Genomic DNA, 8,293 nt, shown 5'->3' with positions numbered 1-8,293 from the left:
TCTGCTTTCAAACCAAAACATCTCAAATGCATCTTTCAAGGGAAAATGTCATCTGGTTTGTTCCTCATTAGAAGGACGTTTCGGGAAAGCAAAAGCTTTTATCTACCTTTTAAACATGAACACTGTATTTCTAGCTGGCTCAGGCCAGGGTTATTAGAGTTTGAATGTGAGGCACATAAAATGCATTTCCAGGAGAGAAAGGGCTCTGTTACTGAGCAAGGCTGCAGTTATTTAGACCAAATCCTCTTGTCACAGCTCTTTCAGAGAGAGGAAGGTATAAGCCGCAAAATTTCAAAGATCCAGCTGCTGTGGACTCTGTTTTTATTCTTCTCTCTTTTTTGAGTCTCCTTTTGCGAAGAGTGGCTAAAGAGGGGCACCATTTGCACTGAATCATGTTCCTGTAAGTGTTGCATGTCCCAGGCTGCCAGAGTTGTCTGCATGTGGCTGCTAATAGCAATGCCAGACTTCTGTCTAATCAAAGCACTTTTTCAGCTACCCTCCTTCTCACTTCTAGGATGCAACTTCATGTGTGACAGCACAGCATGACTGTAAGCATCACCAAAGCTGAGGAGAGCCAGAGCCAGACTGTATGACAGGCAGCATGCTGGTGAGCCTGTGGCTGCACTCCAGCCATCACTACCTCCCACAGTGAGGGATTTCATGATGAATAGTCAGGGTTGCCACATCCCTGGCCTTGGAGGTGATTGTCCATGATGTGTTGTAGTTGGAAAGAAGCAGTTGCAGCCCAGGTGGGGTTCCCAGATGCAAAAGCTTGTTTTGGCACAGTGGGGTATTGGAACAATCTCTGATGTGTGCTCTGTTGGCACTGAAGAAATCTGTGTACAATTCTGTCCCTCTGAGAGCAGCAAAACAGCTAAAGGCTTGTCAGAATCCCATCATGCAAAAGAGTAAAGAGGAGAAAAAGAAGTCATTAAGACTTCAAACACAGAGAGGGGATGTTAATGAGTGTGTACTACCTAAGAGGATCCTTTTTGCCTCAGAGAGCTGGATGGAGGCAAGTGTAGAGTGCAGAGCTATGCCAAGCAGGGAATACGAAACAAATAAAAAGACCCAAACAAGTATTCAGGCTTGCTAAAGCTGAGACATTGAGAACACTCCAAAAGACAAAGGCTTTGCAGGCAAGAATGCCCTTTTCCACTGATGGACCAAACGGAGCTGACACAACTGTCAAAGGTCAGAGGGAGAGAAAAAGAGTCCCTGATTAGAGGAAAAGAGTAACCTAGAAGGGAATCCCAGATGGATGAGGTGATAGGATGAGGGGTGTCATGAACAATAAAAATGTAATGACCTAAATCCCAAAGAATGCTAAAATGTGGTAGGGAAATCAAGCAGAAATTTATATGCTAAATTTCTTATGTTGCTTAAAATAAAATTCAGTTTTCAGAATGGGGCTTTCCACAGGATTTGGATTCTGGGAAAACACCAGCTAAACTAGTAGGGTGTATTCAGTGGTTATCAGTGGTCCAGAGACGTTCACCACAGCTGTACTGAAGCATCCTACATATAGGAAGTGGATCATTACATACAGAACTGCCTGTCTATACTATCTATACCAATACATGGATCCAGGGAGTGAGTTAGAGTGACCAGTGACAGGCAGACTTAAAAAAATTAAATGTTGAATATATGATTTAGAAAGTATCAATGGATGAAAGATGTGAAGAGAAAATAACTTCAGATCATTCTTTTGTAAAGGTAAACAAGAAAATATTCTTATATGCAAGTTATAAGCAAAGTAGCAATGTATCTACATTAGCAATGAGTTAGGGAGGTATCTATGACATTTCTGTTTTCTTATGACATTTTGGTTCCTTTTGTATGTGAAGTGAATTTCATTTCTGGCAGTTTTGGTTTGGTGTGGAAGTAGTGTTTCAATACTTTCCTCACTGACATACATTAGTCAGGGTATCCCCTCTGGAGAAGCTCTCTGTCTAAAATAAACATGCATTAGGTCTTGAGAAGTAATTCTGCTGGCAAATGAGTGCCAGTGCCAGCTATGTCTGACAGACAAGAGAAATCAGAATGTATTTTAAAAATATTTTGGTTATCGTTAGCATTTCCAGTTATTTATTATACAAGAATTTCAGGGCGGGAATGTTTGTGTGAAAATTATAACTGGGCATCTCTTTTTCTCAAGAAACTCCAACGAAAGTCATGTGATATACAGCAGCAAGGATGACCAAGAGAGCTTTTGTTTTCATCCCAGGAGATGGGGTTTAGAAAGTAGGATCTACAACTGCTCTGTTGCTCTCCAGAGGACTGTAACAGTACGGTATTCACACACACAACGTACATGCATGTGACACAGCTCTTAAAACACAATTCCTAGTTATTTTCATGCTGTGGGTGGGTGAAGCTCCAGTGCTTATAAAATGGCTGTTATAAAGGAGAAATGAAAGACTGTTTGCCAGTTCAGAGAATACAAGCAAATTATTCTAAACTAATTCAATAGCTTTTATTTTCCCTAAACTGCCATAAAATGTAAAATATGTGATAATACTGTAAACAAAAAAAAATTTCTTGCACTTTTCCAGATGAATTTGTACAAGTTATTGCTATATTATACCACTGGGATTTTAACTATATGTTACAAATTATAAATTCTTCAATTAGATCACATTGGATATGATTAAACTTATGAAAATACTGGAGCACCTCCTGTTTGAAGACAGGCTGAGGAAGTTGGGGCTGTTCAGCCTGGAGAAGAGAAGACTGCGTGGAGACCTCATAGCAGCCTTCCAGTATCTGAAGGGGGCCTACAAGGATGCTGGAGAGGGACTCTTCATTAGAGACTGTAGTGACAGGACAAGGAGTAATGGGTTAAAACTTAAGCAGGGGAAGTTTAGATTGGATATAAGTAGGAAATTCTTTCCTGTTAGGGTGGTGAGGCACTGGAATAGGTTGCCCAGGGAGGTTGTGAATGCTCCATCCCTGGTGGTGTTCAAGGCCAGGTTGGACAGAGCCTTGGGTGATACGGTTTAGTGTGAGGTGTCCCTGCCCACGGGAGAGGGGTTGGAACTAGATGATCTTAAGGTCCTTTCCAACCCTAACTATTCTATGATTCTATGATTCTAAAATGCTCAATGGTGAGCTTAGAAACATATGCTTTTACCACTAGGGTTAGTCCCTTCCCTCCAACATAATTTTTATCTATAGTGTCAGGAAGACCTTCTACTGAAACTACCACGAGGCCAAGACATGGAAGTTTCTTCAAAGTAGACTTGAATGATGGTATTTATTTCCTAATAACACGTGAAAATTTGGTCAACATCAAGCATTTCTTTATTTACAGTGACAACAGATAGTGGAAGGAGAAGTTGAGGCTGGACACTTGTGACAAAGCAACCATCTGGAGAAACACAGAGAGAACAAGCAGCTTCTGGGTGTCAGATCCACCTGGGAAAAGGACTCAAGCCATCTGCCCCAAGCTGCGCTGGAAACCAGCTGGTTGTTGCACTGGGGACCTTCCAGAGCAAGTCCTGACCTAACTAACACATGTGAACCTGGGCTCATTTAAACACAGCTCTTCTACAAGTCATTAGCAACTGTAATAATGATAATACCTATAACAACATTAAACTGTTCCTCCCAATTCCTGCTTATGAATGCCTATGGGTATTACAAGGGAGCACATAAAAATACTTATGTAAACATGAATTCACTCATGAAGCGCTAAGCCACCAGCAGTTAATGCTTAGCAATCAGTGTTTCAGTTTCAGCACAGACCTGGATGATTTTGGCAGAAAATGTCCTACATTGTACTCCTTTCTACTGCTTTATTAGTTCAATAACTAGAAATGATGGCTACAGATATTGCTTTAGTGGTTGGTGGGACAGTAAAACCCCCATCTGCTCCAGAAGAGAGAGCAATGCCATCTCAGGTACCCCAAAGACAATGAATGGTGACTGACTGATGCATTCCAGAGGAGGAGGAGGAGGAAGCACAAAGGCTAAACTTGTTAGTGCTTCACCACACAGCAGAGCAATGCACAGACTGTGCTCTCAGGGTAGGTCCATTCAGTGTTTTGCAGCCAGACGTGAAGCCTCTCCCACAGCTCATCCTCCCTGAAAAAAATACAACTTTGTTAGCTGAGCACAGAGACCTAATTATTAAGGCTTCCTAGGCTAAGCAGCTTTTTGTCAGTTTGCAGTGTGACTGGCAGTAAAAAAGAAATCAACCCAAAATATGGCTATCTACCCTGAGGCTGCGATGCCATGATGGCTAATGCCAGATCTGCGTATGCCTGGGTCAATGTGTATTCTGGTCCATCCCAGAATGGGCTTGCTGACCCAGCCAGAGCTAGTTCACTATTTTTCCTGATTTTATGTTAACTGACAAAGGACGGACAACACATGCTCTGGCACAAAGCTCGGCTCTTGATTTGGCAAAAAGCTTGTTGCGGCACAAGGCTTGTTGCTACAAAATTAATTCATTTACATTTTTTACGATGAATATGAGCCAGTAGAAGGAGGGCCACAATTTTTTAGTCAGCATTGGGAACTCTGAAGTCAGGTTTATTTTCTGACCCAACCTCAAGTGGTTTCAGGGCTCAGAACACCCACTGTCTTTTCACTGGATCAGCATGAGGAATCTCCATAGATGTTCTCAGTAAAGAAACACTCGGCTGAGTGGGGAAGTTGGCACAAGGACAACTGTATACCTGGACTGCTGAAGATGTCTCAGGTTATCTCATGTTTGTACAGTATTTATAAAAGACCACACTAAGAAGCCTTCAGCTAGTATTTTCCTTGGGTGCAGTGCAGATTTCTAACAAGGATGTAGCAACCACTATTCATCACATAATCTTTTGCCATGCTTGATTTGTCATATTGTTCTTCTCCCCAGGAAACACCTCCCTTGACCTGGAAAGGCCAGGCTAACTGCAGAGTAAGTTAGTCCATCTGGAGTTCCAGCCAGCAGCTTTACCCCTGCACTGCAGCTTGGAAGAAGAGACTGTTACATGAGTTTTAGCAAGTCACTTCAGCTCTTTTTCATCATCTCCTCCATTTCTCTCTTGTCTGTTTTGACAGTAAGCACTCATAAAAGGACCGTCTCCAGTTATATACTTACAGCACTTAGAACTTTGATTTCTGGAGCTTGTAACAGCTCTTTACGCAGGTGAATTTTAAAGAAATATGCCTAAAAAGCCAGACATAATCAAGTATGAAAACAGAGGATGATAGAACTGCTGCTTACATTTTAAGAAGCTAATAATACCTTCATGTTAAGAAATTGTTTTCCTCCAGATTAACTTTTTGAGCCCTGAAAAAGGCAAAGATCTCCTGAAGTATTTTGTAGGAATATACATTAGGATGACATAGCTTTATATCTAGGATCTTCCTATCAAATTAAATCTTGCAATCAAGAGAATACTTCCCATTCTCTTATGCCAACATAATAGTTCATGGCCAGATTTACCATATAGTGCATAAAAGAGAGACCTTCTTGCATATTTTCCAAACACAAGCCCTAAATAGCAAATCTTAACATTTGTGCACAAAGTTATATTTTAGTGAACATCTCCTAAATATGCAGAACAAGTAATACTCAGGCTTCCCATTTGAGTACACAGACTGTATAATTTCTCCCAGCTAGCACTAGCCATCCAAGTGCTACACATCCCATCTACACCAGGCACCTGCACCCAGCAGAGACACCCAGCCCTGGGAGGCAGTGGAAGGAGTAAGGTCCCCCTTTTCCCTTAACTGACTTGCAGGAGGACTGGATGAACAGCTTGGACCAGGCGCCTCCTTTTCAGACAGGTAAAGGTGCTGAGATGAATCGTACCACTGGCTTTCAAATTCACCTGAATGAACATCAATGGAAAAATAAAAAAAGTAAAATAGATTTGTGTATGTGAGATACGCAGCTCCATCAGTACGTGCTACTGTATCTTTTCAGTTACCAATGGGAATCAGCATTACCCTGTTGCTTAGTTATGAGGGAAAATGTGTATATCCCATGGACTTGCTGTTAACAGAAGCTTGCTGGGATGTACCTAGACAGGTACCTAGGGTTGTCTTGGTGGGTCTGCCCCTGTGCTCAGCTCAGGCACTGCCTACTACAGCTTCTGCCTGAGAAAGTGCTGCAGAACTGGGGCTTTAATGCCTTCATATCTAGCTATCACAATGTGTAATGAAATAGGAAATATCCTGGATGTAGAAATCACAATTGTAAGTTTTGCACAATACAACTTGCATGTTTCTGGCTCTTACCAAAATCCATGGGGCTCCCCAGCAGGTCCTGCAGTTTGTTTGCACAGGAACCACACCAGGAGTGGCTCTTGTACTAGAAGGATTTGATTGCTTAATTGCAAGAGTATTTATATCACTCTGTGTATGATTTCAAAAAGACAAGCAAGATGAGAGAAAGAAATCAATCAAAAGAGAGATAAGATAAAGGGAAAGAGGAAGGGAGGAAAGGAGGAAAGGAGAGAGGAGGGGAGAGAGGAAGGAAGAGAGGAAGGGAGGGAAGGAAGGGAGGGATGGAGGGAGGAAGGAAGGAAGGAAAGAAGGAAGGAGGGAAGGAAGGAAGGCAGGCAGGAAGGAAGGAAGGAAGGAAGGAGGGAAGGAGGGAGGGAAGGAGGGAGAGAAGGAGGGAGGGAAGGAGGGAGGGAGGAAGGAAGGAACTGAAGATGCTAACTTGGGCTGCCCAGTCAGCTGTGCTCTTGTGGGTCTTCTGTAGCTCCGTGCCGGCAACTTGCTTGAACAGGGCTGGGGCCATGATCCCAGCATTCTGCCCAGAGGCATAGTGATGCTGAGCCCTCTGGCTTCTACTGGGATGGCAGACTATCATCATGTGCTTTAGCCAGAGTTTATTTGTTGGGCTTCTTATCACTTATTTAGGGGAGAGTGCATTTTTTGAAATTGGCCTGACCATCAAACTTGAAAAACTGTCAAAAAGCAGGAACTAGAATTCACTAGAATTTCCATCCTCCTCCGGGCTGTTCCCTTCCCCAGCTGAGACCTGTCATAAGGGAAACTAATCCTCCTTTTACCTTAAATACTGAGATTGCTTTCCCAAAGCTGCTGGTTATACATTTGCCAATCATATTTTACAAAGCCATTGTAATAGCTCTTACGTGCCAGCATAACTTTTAATGATGACCATCTTAAACACTTAAGTTTATGTTTTTATCAATAGGGACTGCAACTTAATGGAGAGACTCTCCTATGTAGCATGTATTCATAGTAACCATATCAGTTAGTCACATGGGAAAGTCATGCCAAAAAAGTCTACAAGACCCGAAATAAAGGCAAGCCCTACAGGCTTGGAAAAGAGTGGCTGGAAAGGCACCTGGTAGAAAAGGACCTGGAGGTGTTGGTTGAAAGATGGCTGAATATGAACCAGCAGTGCGCCTGAGTGGCCAAGAAAGCCAATGGCATCCTGTTTTATATCAGAAATAGTGTGGACAGCAGGGCTAGGGAAGTGGTTGTCCCCTGTACTCAGTACTGGTGAGGCTGCACCTCAAATAATGTGGTCAGTTTTGGATCCATCACTACAAGAAAGACACTGAGGTGCTGGAGCATGTCCAGAGAAGGGCAACAGAGCTGGTGAAGGGTCTGTAGCACAAGTCTTAGGAAGAGTGTCTGAGGGAACTGGGGTTGTTTAGCCTGCAGAAGAGAAGACTCGGGAGGACCTTATCACCCTCTACAACTACCTGAAAGGAGGTTCTAGCAATGTGGGCACTGGATTTCTTCTTCCAAGCAACAAGCAACAGGACAAGAGGAATTGGTCTCAAGCTGCACCAGGGGAGGTTTCGATTGGATATTAGGAAAAATTTCTTCATCTGAGGATTGTCAAGCACAGGAACAGCTGCCCAGGGAAATGGTTGATTCACCATCCCTGGAGGTGTTCAAAACACATGTAGATATGGCACTGAGGGATATGGTTTACTGGTGCAATTGGCAGTGCTAGGTTAACGGTTGGACTCAATGATCTTAAAGTTTTTTTCCAACCTAAATGATTTTATGGTTCTATGATTTAGTAGTTTCAAAGGAGAAACAGCATGCCTGGCCAGGCGGCTCTCCAATGACCACCAGCAAGAGTGCCACTGACTGCACTCTTGAGAACTAAGATAGGAAGGATTCCCCTGTCACCACTGTCATAACTCCCATCTTTCCATGGATAATCTTGCTTGGGAATGTCAGTCAGCACCTACTCTGCTGCTGGCTGTGCTTCTTTAATACTTTGTCTCCTCTGGAAGAACGTATTTCCTCCTGCAGTATTACCCTTTGTCTTAAGAAATACTCGAAACTGCTGCTATCTCTA

The sequence above is a fragment of the Pezoporus flaviventris genome, unplaced genomic scaffold, assembly GCF_033815535.1.
Source record: "Pezoporus flaviventris isolate CSIRO_AGI_PZ_B2104156 unplaced genomic scaffold, CSIRO_AGI_Pfla_v1 ptg000016l, whole genome shotgun sequence".
NCBI lineage: Eukaryota > Metazoa > Chordata > Aves > Psittaciformes > Psittacidae > Pezoporus > Pezoporus flaviventris.
Note: the sequence above shows the minus strand (reverse complement) of the source record.